The sequence below is a fragment of the Salmo salar genome, chromosome ssa25 (assembly GCF_905237065.1).
Source record: "Salmo salar chromosome ssa25, Ssal_v3.1, whole genome shotgun sequence".
NCBI lineage: Eukaryota > Metazoa > Chordata > Actinopteri > Salmoniformes > Salmonidae > Salmo > Salmo salar.
This window is the reverse complement of record NC_059466.1, coordinates 13,895,076-13,907,552: the sequence shown is the minus strand read 5'-3', so window position 1 is coordinate 13,907,552 and position 12,477 is coordinate 13,895,076. Positions and strand designations below refer to the sequence as shown.

Sequence of the window (12,477 nt, the reverse complement as noted above, 5' to 3'; positions counted from 1 at the left end):
CTTCTTAAAAGTTAATTTGTGTAACGATCGTTGTAAGGAGGAGACCAACGTGCAGCGTGGTAAGTGCTCATGTTTACTTTTATTTAACTCAGAACACTAAACAAAATAACTAAAAGGAAAACGAACGTTACGTTCTGCAGGCTTACACAGAGCTGTACAAAAACAAGATCCCACAACTGAAGGTGGGAAAAAGGGCTGCCTAAGTATGATTCCCAATCAGAGACAACGATAGACAGCTGCCTCTGATTAGGAACCATACTCGGCCAAACATAAAGAAATATATGACATAGAATGCCCACCCCATATCACACCCTGACCTAACCAAACAGAGAAAAACGTCTCTTTCAGGTCAGGGCGTGACAATTTGTGGAATTTCTTTCCTTCTTAATGCATTCGAGCCAATCAGTTGTGTTGTGACAAGGTATGTGTGGTATCCAGAAGATAGCCCTATTTGGTAAAAGACCCAAGTCCATATTATGACAAGAACAGCTCAAATAATCCAGAGACAAACAACAGTCCATCATTACTTTAAGACAAGAAGGTCAGTCAGTAAAGAAAATGTCAAGAACTTTGAACATTTCTTCAAGTGCAGTCGCAAAAACCATCAAGCGCTATGATGAAACTGGCTCTCATGAAGACTGCCACAGGAAATGAAGAACCAGAGTTACCTCTGCTGCAGAGGATAGGTTCATTAGAGTTACCAGCCTCAGAAATTGCAGCCCAAATAAATGCTTCACAGAGTTCAAGAAACAGACACATCTCAACATCAACTGTTCAGAGGAGACTGTGTGAATCAGGCCTTCATGGTCAAATTGCTGCAAAGAAACCACTACTAAAGGACACCAATAAGAAGAAGAGACTTGCTTGGCCAAGAAACACAAGCAATGGACCGACGGAAATCTGTTCTTTAGTCTGATGAGTCCAAATGTGAGATTTTTGGATCCAACCGGCGTGTGTTTTTGAGACTCAAAGTAGGTGAACGGATGATCTCCGCATGTGTGGTTCCACCGTGAAGCATGGAGGAGGAGGTGCAATGGTGTAGGGGTGCTTTGCTGGTGACACTGTCTGTGATTTATTTACAATTCAAGGCACACAGAACCAGCATGGCTACCACAGCATTCTGCAGCGATACGCCATCCCATCTGGTTTGCGCTTAGTGGGACTATCATTTGTTTTTCAACAGGACAATCACCCAACACACCTCCAGGCTGTGTAAGGGCTATTTGACCAAGATGGAGAGTGATGTATCAGATGACCTGGCCTACACAATCACCAGACCTCCATCCATTTGAGAATGTTTGGGATGAGTTGGACCGCAGAGTGAAGGAAAAGCAGCCAACAAGTCCTCAGCTTATGTGGGAACTCCTTCAAGACTGTTGGAAAAGCATACCAGGTGAAGCTGATTGAGAGAATGCCAAGAGTGTGCAAAGCTGTCATCAAGCAAAGGGTGGCTACTTTGAAGAATCTCAAATAGAAAATATATTTTGATTTGTTTAACACTTTTTTTGGTTACTACATGATTCCATATGTATTATTTCATAGTTTTGATGTCTTCACTATTATTCTACAATGTAGAAAATAGAAAAAAATAAAGAAACGCTGGTACTGTAAGTACTGTTTTATATATAATCTGAGATGACACACGTATGGTAGACCCCAGTCAGTGAGGTTGACCTGTCTATATTTGATCTGTTTTTGTAAACTCAACCAAGTTATCCCAAATGGTACACTTTTTGAGTGGAGATTTTGAAAATTGCGCAGTCACGGGTAGGTAATTAGAGCCTATTGAGCCTCCAACCTTTGTAATCTCAGACGCCCAGCGCATCTGCCAACAAGAGATTACAACCTTGTGACAGTTATACTGAATCGGATGCAGCTGAGAAGAAAATAAACACTAAATTGAGGAATTTAGTGGAAACTTTCCCAAAGTATTTGTTGTTACACCTGTGTAATTACATGCTGCAATTACCACCAGTTACATGTTGTTATTACAGTGTAATTACACGTTTTACACTGTAATAAGGACACCTTACAATGAATTGATACCAAATAATTCAATATTTAGATTTAGCATGATAATAAATGAAGCACACTCACCTTACTTTTACAACAATGACATCTATATCTTGCTAATTTAACCATGGAGAGAGTTGCTCCTAAACACAATTTAACTGAACGCTCTAGACTACACCTTCCATTGCCACTGTGCAGCAGGCTGAACGTTGCACGTCTCTACTAAACGCATAAACATATGCATGGCCATATGGGATTCATCTGGGCACGATTTGTTTAATAAACACACTATAAATATGACTCAACTGCAACGTAATATAATTTTGCCAAATTGCCATGATGTACACAACCACAGAGTATGTAAGGGACAATTTGAAAATGTGGATATCGACTGCCACTTCAGCACGCTTTTGTAGCACAGTCGACCAACCATAAGGTTGAGGGTTCGCCGACCACCACGGGCGAGCCCACTCTCCCTGTCTGTTTCATTAGGCCTACACTACGATCAGAGCCGGCTGCAGACAATAATCAGCTTGGGGGAAATAAGATTTTTACCATTTTGTGCCATATTTATAATTATATAAAATATATTCAACAAATGTTCCACCACACAACCAATAAACAAAGCATACTGACTTGGGCACTTCAATATCATGGTTTGCTGTGGTAGTTTGTTCCACTCAACAGCACCGGTGTACACAAATGTGTTCTTACCAGATAGACTCTTATATTTAAAACAGTGAATATGAGAGTCTCTGGCTCTGGTATTATGCTGGTGGACATCTCTAACAAATGAAAAATTGCTGAATAGGTACCTGGGGGCTGAGTCCATGATCATTCTGTGGACCAGAACAAGTTGAAGTAATACTACTCTTTTTTTCCACAGATAGCCAGCGTAGCAGCTTAAAAAGCTTGACCTCCAGATGAGTATGAGGGGGGAGTGTAAGTACAATTCTTACGAGCTTGTTTTGGCTGGTCTGTATCTTATTCTTTAGGTGTTTGGGGCTGCTGGTGAACCATGATGTGCAGGCATAATCAAATTGACACTGGACTAGTGCATTTGCTAGGGTCTTTAGAGTGTCTATAGCTAGGCTTCCATCCAATTGGCGACAGATTATAAAAAAAATTGCCCATTTTCCCATCAGAGTTGTATTTCCAACAAATTGACTAGTGCACATAAAAATTACTTTTGCAGATAAATTCCCATGTACCAAATAAAAAATACAAGTTAAATGGGTTTTCATCTCATTTTCAACTCTAAACCTACTGATGATTTTGTCACAAAAAAAATGTTGTGCAGGTATAGCCAATGTGCACACTCTGGTATTGGCACGTGAGCTCTAGCCAGCAGCTCGCAGATACAATGCGGGTATAGTCTACATGATGAGATTATTATGGACAAAAGTGCAAGATTATTTTGATTTGTCAAATGGCAGCCAAGCATCAATCATCATGTCACCAGAATAAGACCCTCAATATTTATAAAAGGAGCATCAAGCTCACCACCTTGCACTTTCCCCACCCTGTGAAGTTCATGTCATCTAGCCTAATAAACTGTATGCTTCCCATGATGTCGTGACATTTCTATTACAACATGTGCTTTACTCCCATAAAAAGGTTGGATGTAAAGCCATTTTGAGGATGCAGGAATTACATTTTGGACGGACGAGAGTTTTGAAGTAGTCTTTGTGACTGGTTTGGTTATGCTACATTTAAAAGGTAATACATTTTAAAAGTTAAATGACAAATATACTGATAAAAATATAAATGCAACATGTAAAGTGTTGGTCCCATGTTTCATGAGCTGAAATAAAAGATCCAAGAAATGTTCCATACACACAAAATGCTTATTTCTGTCATATTTTGTGCACAAATTTGTTTACATCCCTGTTAGTGAGCATTTCACCTTTGCCAAGATAATCCATCCACCTGAAAGGTGTGGCATATCAAGAAGCTGATTAAACTGCATGATCAATACACAGGTGCACCTTGTGCTGGGGACAATAACAGGCCAATCTAAATGTGCAGTTATATCACACAACACAATGCCACAGATGTCACAAGTTTTGAGGGAGCATGCAATTGGCATGCTGACTGCAGGAACGTTGACCAGAGCTGTTGCCAGAGAATTCAATGTTAATTTCTCTACAATAAGCCAAACATCGCTTTAGAGAATTTGGCAGTATGTCCAACCGGCCTCACAACCGCAGACCACATGTAACCATGCCAGCCTAGGACCTCCACATTCGGATTTTCACCTGTGGGATCGTCTGCGACAGCCACCTGGACAGCTGATGAAACTGAGGAGTATTTCTGTCCTTAAAGCCCTTTTGTGGGGAAAAACTAATTCTGATTGACTGCGCACCTGCCCAGTCATTTGAAATCCATAGATTAGGGCCTAATTCATTTATTTCAATGGACTGATTTTGTTTTATATGAACCAAAATCAATACAATCGTTGAAATTGTTGCATTTATATTTTTGTTCAGTATATTTAGATTATAATATACACTGCTCAAAAAAATTAAGGGAACACTTAAACAACACAATGTAACTCCAAGTCAATCACACTTCTGTGAAATCAAACTGTCCACTTAGGAAGCAACACTGATTGACAATACATTTCACATGCTGTTGTGCAAATGGAATAGACAACAGGTGGAAATTATAGGCAATTAGCAAGACACCCCCAATAAAGGAGTAGTTCTGCAGGTGGGGACCACAGACCACTTCTCAGTTCCTATGCTTCCTGGCTGATGTTTCGGTCACTTTTGAATGCTGGCAGTGCTTTCACTCTAGTGGTAGCATGAGACGGAGTCTACAACCCACACAAGTGACTCAGGTAGTGCAGCTCATCCAGGATGGCACATCAATGCGAGCTGTGGCAAGAAGGTTTGCTGTGTCTGTCAGCGTAGTGTCCAGAGCATGGAGGCGCTACCAGGAGACAAGCCAGTACATCAGGAGACGTGGAGGAGGCCGTAGGAGGGCAACAACCCAGCAACAGGACCGCTACCTCCGCCTTTGTGCAAGGAGGAGCAGGAGAAGCACTGCCAGAGCCATGCAAAATGACCTCCAGCAAGCCACAAATGTGCATGTGTCTGCTCAAACGGTCAGAAACAGACTCCATGAGGGTGGTATGAGGGCCCGACGTCCACAGGTGGGGGTTGTGCTTACAGCCCAACACCATGCAGGACGTTTGGCATTTGCCAGAGAACACCAAGATTGGCAAATTCGCCACTGGCGCCCTGTGCTCTTCACAGATGAAAGCAGGTCTGGAGACGCCGTGGAGAACGTTCTGCTGCCTGCAACATCCTCCAGCATGACCGGTTTGGCGGTGGGTCAGTCATGGTGTGGGGTGGCATTTCTTTGGGGGGCCGCACAGCCCTCCATGTGCTCGCCAGAGGTAGCCTGACTGCCATTAGGTACCGAGATGAGATCCTCAGACCCCTTGTGAGACCATATGCTGGTGCGGTTGGCCCTGGGTTCCTCCTAATGCAAGACAATGCTAGACCTCATGTGGCTGGAGTGTGTCAGCAGTTCCTGCAAGAGGAAGGCATTGATGCTATGGACTGGCCCGCCCGTTCCCCAGACCTGAATCCAATTGAGCACATCTGGGGCATCATGTCTCGCTCCATCCACCAACGCCACGCTGCACCACAGACTGTCCAGGAGTTGGCGGATGCTTTAGTCCAGGTCTGGGAGGAGATCCCTCAGGAGACCATCCGCCACCTCATCAGGAGCATGCCCAGGCGTTGTAGGGAGGTCATACAGGCACGTGGAGGCCACACACACTACTGAGCCTCATTTTGACTTGTTTTAAGGACATTACATCAAAGTTGGATCAGCCTGTAGTGTGGTTTTCCACTTTAATTTTGAGTGTGACTCCAAATCCAGACCTCCATGGGTTGATAAATTGGATTTCCATTGATTATTTTTGTGTGATTCTGTCGTCAGCACATTCAACTATGTAAAGAAAAAAGTATTTAATAAGATTATTTCTTTCATTCAGATCTCGGATGTGTCGTTTAAGTGTTCCCTTTATTTTTTTGAGCAGTATATATATTGAAGCGTTAGGTTCTAGGTGGGCGAGGATTGGAAAGGAGGCCGAGCGAGCGTTAAGCTTTACTGGGCCTGCCAGTAGCATATGTGGTCACATTATTATAGGACGACTTGGGAGAATGATCATCTGCAACAGACGCCGCATGTCAGTATCAGAAGTAAAAATACAGCCAGACTGGCCTGCTACTGTGCCTTTCTAGACCTTATAAACTGTCAAGAGTACACCCACAATTGATCCAAATGGAATTAAACATTCAATTCACAGGGCTTTTGCGCCGGTATTCAAATGACATTTTCACTGCAGCCTAGAGTAGAATTTTGTACTCACTTGAAAACAATAATGCAATTATTCATTGCATTGTGGTGTTGTAGGCTAGTCTAGGATAATTGTATTGTCCCTAAACAAGATCAATAGGGGAGCTTTTTGAGCTACGTGTCTCATATCTTCACTGTTATTTCACGCACAATGATGCATCTGGCTTCTCCGCTGCCTATGAGCTATTCCTATTTGTTCTTGTGGCTTCATATTGAAAATGTATGCAGGTTTGAATGCTTGTATGTGTTGTATGATTGCCAGTTAAACATATGTCTTCTGTAACCATACCAAATGTAACATATCATACTCATTTGAGTGTCCCGGATTTACGTTGACTATATTACATCTAGGCTGATGTACATATACACAGCATAGACACTGAGTGTTCAAAACATTAAGAATAATGAGTTGCACCCCACCCTTTTGCCCTCAGAACAGCCTCAATTTGTCTGGGCATGTCCAAGTTGTCGAAAGCGTTCCACAAGGATGCTGGACTATGTTGACTCCAATGCTTCCCACAGTTGTGTCAAGTTGGCTGGATGTCCTTTGGGTGGTGGACCACTCTGGATACACACAGGAAATTGTTGAATGTGAAAACCACAGCAGCATTGTAGTTCTTGACATAAATCAGTGCGCCTGGCTTCTACTATCATACCCTCTTCAAAGGCACTTGAATCTTTTGTCTTGCCCATTCACCATCTGAATGGCACACATACACAATCCGTGTCTCAATTGTCTCAAGGCTTAAAAACCCTTATTTAACCTGTCTTCCCTTCATCTACACTGATTGAAGTTTATTTAACACGTGACATTAATAAGGTATCATCGTTTTCACTTGGATTCACATGGTCAGTCTATGTTATGGAAAGAGCAGGTGTCCTTAATGTTTTGTACACTCAGTGTATATTGACCTGTGGTATAGTAAAAGTTAGTGCACAGAAAAGCATAGTGCAAAAAGGAAGTACCAAAACAACTTGATATAGGGGAGGTGCGTGCAAGCATATGAGGACATTTGGCTAGGATGGAATAAATTATATAGTACAACCTGCAAAAGAGCAAATGTAAACCGGGGGAAAAAGACACTACCCTCCCCTGTGCCCAATAAAAAAACACAAAACCCTCCCCAAAACCAAAAAAAGGTATACAACCCTTCCCTATTTTGGACCACCTCCCCCACCACAGTAAATTTCGAACTGCCTCTGACATTATGGTAACACTTTACATGAAGTTGCTCCAATACCTGTGTATAGGCTAACATTGCAATAACTTAACAACCTAAAATGGGGCCCATAGGCATTCCTGTCTATCAGTCTTCTTATCTTTGTGTATGTTGTACATAGGGAGGGAGATATAAGAGACATGACGGTATGAGATGAAAATGCCTCTGTATAACCAGGAGTAAAGAGTTCTAGAGCTCCAGTAGTTCTTGAGCTGTCAGAATAAAGCGAAAAAGCAACCGCTAGGTGGCCCCCAACCAAAAATAATAATAAAAACACGGTTGTGCATCAGCAGTTTTTTTCTTGTTACGACAGTCACTCAATTAGCCAATGTCAGCAAAAAACATTTTGATTGATAAAATAGTCTAGCCAGCTGGGCACGTGCCCAGAATTGCAGGAAATTAGCTTCAAAACTGCAACAAAAAAAAAAATCTACACCATATGGCAAAATTTTTAGAATTGCATGAAATTAGTTATTAACTTGCTTATGGTCCCCAAAAGGCCATGGCCCGCCCTGTACACAGCACATAGATAGATAACAATACCTAGACAGGATGTCAATTAAACATGTCATGTGGCTGACAGGACCAGAAAGACTAGCAGATTCCATTTTTTAACGACATAATGATGTTTGTAATGGTTTTTCACAGGAGGCATGAGTGCACCAACAGCCAGAGAAAATAATGTTCAGTCTAAAGTCCCCTCCTACATCTTGACCTTAACATCTGAGGCAACAGACATTTGTTAGGCTACTATCTAGGGGAAAAAACGTGGAATACAAAATGAAAGCCTGTGTGTCAAGGTCATAATTACCATAACATGTTCAAATGTGTCCCAACATCTTAAAGTGTAAGTATGGTGGATGTTGTCAACTCAAGCTCATTTCAGTATTTCGGATATTGCGAAATAAAGTTAAATGCTTCTTCATAGCAACTTTCTAGTCTAGACTAGCCAAACGAAGTGTAGTATGAGGGGACATTTGCGGTAATAAAACTCATCCAAAAGCTGTTAGGCTATTTTTTTTTACCATGGGCTGTTCATTTTTAAGCAGGCTAGTCCATTATCATTATCAAAATACTCCCCATAATATAATAAGAGATGTACCCAGTGCTGCACAGCTGAGCAGAAATCCTATTGATGGGCTCGCATTCATCGTAGGACACAGGAACACGCGGATCCTAAAGCTATTTAATGAGTCAATGAACGAAATACCCCGAGATCGAATAAAAACAATTTGAACAGTAGCCTATGAGGTGGTTGGGATTGTGAACGCAATCGTGTACCCTAAACATTAGGTTATGGTAAACTCATTGACATGTCATAATAAACGAGAGAGTGAAATCCACGGGATAGGCTAGTAAACAGCTGATTTAAAAAGCCTCTAAAACAATATAACAGACGGCAGAAACAAGCAAGCTGAGCTTACCTCTTTTATCGTCCCCATCCCATTCAGACTTCTGGTCCTGATGCGACAGCAGTACCTTGTTCAGCATCCTAAAGCGATGCTATTTGTCTCGAGGAAACGTGATCGTAGAGCATGGAGCTGGAGCTCATGCGTTGGTTGACAAGAGACCGCTCCAATCAGAGTAATCCGATGGGGTTGTAGCCAATCCACTTGAAAGAAAGAAAGCTACTTTACATTCTGTAGCAAGGTGGATTGACGTTATAAGAGTATTTCCAGGCAACTCTATTTATTGATTTATTTTTACACATTTAGCAGAATTAGGCTACTGGCTATATTGCCCAGTTATTTCTAAAGGTAACACCAGATGCCTAGCCTACTTGATTATGGCAGAAATTGTGGGATATTTTTTGATGTATAGAATATGTATAGCTTTACAAAGACTAAAGACTAAAAACCAAAACCAAAACCAAAAAAGAATGGAAAAGTAATATCCACATTGATTTTTTAACTTTTACATTTGGTGAGAAAACCCCCATACATTTATTCTCCGTAGCTACCCCAGTGGCAGCTCCCTTACGAAAAAAAATTGCAGTCAGAGTGCAGTATAACTGCAGTATGCTGCAAATACTGCTCCAAAATAACACCGATTTTTTTTTGCTGCAGTAATTTTGCAGTGTAACTGCAGTTAGAGTGCAGTATATTCTGCAATTACTGCTCCAAAATTCCACAGTCGACTGCAGTTACTGCAATTTTACTGCAGTTTCAAAACGCACTCTTTTTTTTTGTAAGGGCCGGCATTACAGAAGTCTCAGATCGCACTGTGCTCAAACCTATACAGGATTAATGACATGAATACAGCCCGCCATAAAAAAGGACAGGCATGCTAGAAAATGCTCGAAAAGCAAACAATAGCCTTCTTGGGAAAAATTCTGGGGGGGGAGAAAAAGTAGGGAATACTCTATACTAGGCTATTCTTAATAGCCTTAGAGAGTTTAAAACTCTGTAAAAAAAATAAGAAATAAATTACTAGGCTATGACATGAGTTCGTTCGTACCATCACATCAAAGGTGTGGGGGTGTTCAAAAAGCAGGTTGACGTTTATTGTCCCGAGTCTTGTCCTGGAGGCAGAACTGAGCGAGATATGCCGTCTGCAATGTCAAAATTGTGTAGTTTGTAAAGATTCATGAAAAAAAGCTTTTTTTTCTTTATTTTAAGGTTAGGGTTAGGCATTGGGTTTAGCAGTATGGTTCACGTTAGGGTTAAGGTTTTTAGGACTTTGTGGCTTTGACAGATAATGACCACTCTGCAGAGCTGCTTCCAGAACAAGATTCATGACGAACAACGCTAACCTGCGTTGAAAGATCGAAAAGGATTTGCACATTGACAGGAGTGGATGGAATAGCTCGACAGGGTGGAGTTGCAAGCCCATTTTAAATCGGTAGTTGCATGTATTTTAAGACAGGGATGTGACGAGCTATCCACATGCTTGTCTCACGAATATCTTGCCTCTCATGATTCCTCAAAATACTTTTAAAAAGTAAATTTGAGTGTGAGTGGGATCTTAACTTGAACTTGTTTCTGGCACACCTGGGGATTGAGTTAAGTTTCTTGTTCCACTTAATCACATAGGTTAACTGCCAAAATGGATAAGGATTAAGTTCAATTACATGACATGCCTTTATTTAAAGCCTGTGTTGTCTGGAGTGGATTGAACTATAGGTTCAACATAGTGTGTGTAAATATTTTATTATAGTAGGCTAGTTATCAATCAGTTTATCAATCGATGTGATTATAAGCATTATAGGGAATTTAAAAGATGCAAAACAAGCACTTTCCCACAGCAAACATTTCACCTGTCCGTAACAGCTAACCTACATGAGAGTTTCTTTGCAGCAGAGAACATGTTATTTGGGCTGTTTGGGAGTTACAGTGCCGTATCAATGTGTTTGTAGGCAGGTTCTTCAGCAGTTACAGCTTGATTACACCAAAATGGCTAAATGTATGTCATATGTGCAGTCAAAAACGTGATTTACCTGTGTGTTATATGTATTTCCACACTGAGGTTGGAATAATACTGTGAAGTGGTGAAAATTATAATAATGCCATTTTAGTGTAATTGTTTATATTTTTTTATCTAACCTTTATTTAACTAGGCAAGTCAGTAAAGAACAAATTCTTAATTACAGTGACGGCCTACCCCGGCAAAACCCAGACGACACTGGGCCAATTATACACCGCCCTATGGGACTCCCAATCATGGCTGAATGTGATGCAGCCTGGATTTGAACCAGGGACTGCAGTAACGACCTCTTGCATTGAGATGCAGTGCCTTAGACCAGCGGTCCCCAACCACTGGGCTGCAGCACATTCGCTTCCGGGTCGCACCGAAAGGATTTTTTATTTTTTACAATTTATCGGTAAAATTAAATAATTATATACAGTTCTAGGCTATTTGTGCAGTAATTACATTGAACTTGGTGCAGTCTGTTGGTCCTTTTCTCACCACTCTAATGTCTCTGTCACACCCACAACAGTTTACAGATTTTGAACTTGAGTAATGCGAGTTCATCACGGTCTGCCTGAGCTGTGTTGCCCGCCAACTTTGTACTAGCTAGCTATGTTAGTTGACATGAATAAAAACAAACAACCGTCGCTGGAGAGCTTCTTCAGAAGGAGTAAGGGAGATAAAAGGCCCAACGATGATGTCGATAATGCAGAGACAGCAGAGCCCGAGACTACAAAAAAAATGAAAGCCTCATTCAATAGAAAATATGTTGAGTCCTACCTAAAATATGGCTTTATTATTACTGTGCGAAGTATGTGGAGATAGGCTATCTAACGAGACAATGAATCCCTAAAAACTGCTTCGGGCAACATCGAATCCAAGCACTCTGCACTTAAAGACAAACCTGTTGAATTCTTTGAGCAAAGAAAACGTGAAGCAGAAGGACAGAAGCAAGTCTTGAAAGCCACCGCATCAACAAACGTGGCTGCACTGAGAGCGTCATACTTAGTGGCTAGCCGTATTGCTAAGGCCAAGAAGCCTTTCACTATTGGCAAGGAGTTGATTCTACCTGCTGCTAAGGACATTTGCCGTGAACTCTTAGGAGAGGCTGCAGCTAAAAAGATAGCACAGGTTCCTCTTTCGGCTACCACCGTCACTAGGCGAATTGATGAAAGAGCGGAGGACGTTGACGCACAATTGTTAGAGAGGCCTAACGAGTCACGGTGGTATGCAATCCAGGTTGACAAATCTGCCGATGTTGACAACAAGGCAATACTGCTTGTTTATGTGCGATATATATTTCAGGATGATATGCATGAGGATATGTTGTGTGTACTGTCCCTCCCGACTAACACAACAGCCTCAGAACTATTCAAATCTTTGGATGATTACATGTCAGGAAAATTGGATTGGTCATTCTGTGTTGGCGTATGCACAGATGGGGTTGCTGCCATGACTGGAC

General features: G+C 41.5%; 1 protein-coding gene across 1 annotated transcript in view; it reads right to left on the bottom strand.

Annotated features, from left to right (window-relative positions):
- The window catches only part of LOC106586201 (beta-1,3-galactosyltransferase 1), a 119,908-nt gene extending 110,450 nt beyond the window's left edge, over positions 1-9,458 (bottom strand). Inside the window, exon 1 of the mRNA XM_014173207.2 lies at positions 9,032-9,458. The gene's annotated coding sequence lies outside the window, so the exon portion shown is untranslated. The remainder of the gene's footprint in view (positions 1-9,031) is intronic.
- Between the last annotated feature and the right edge of the window lie 3,019 nt (positions 9,459-12,477).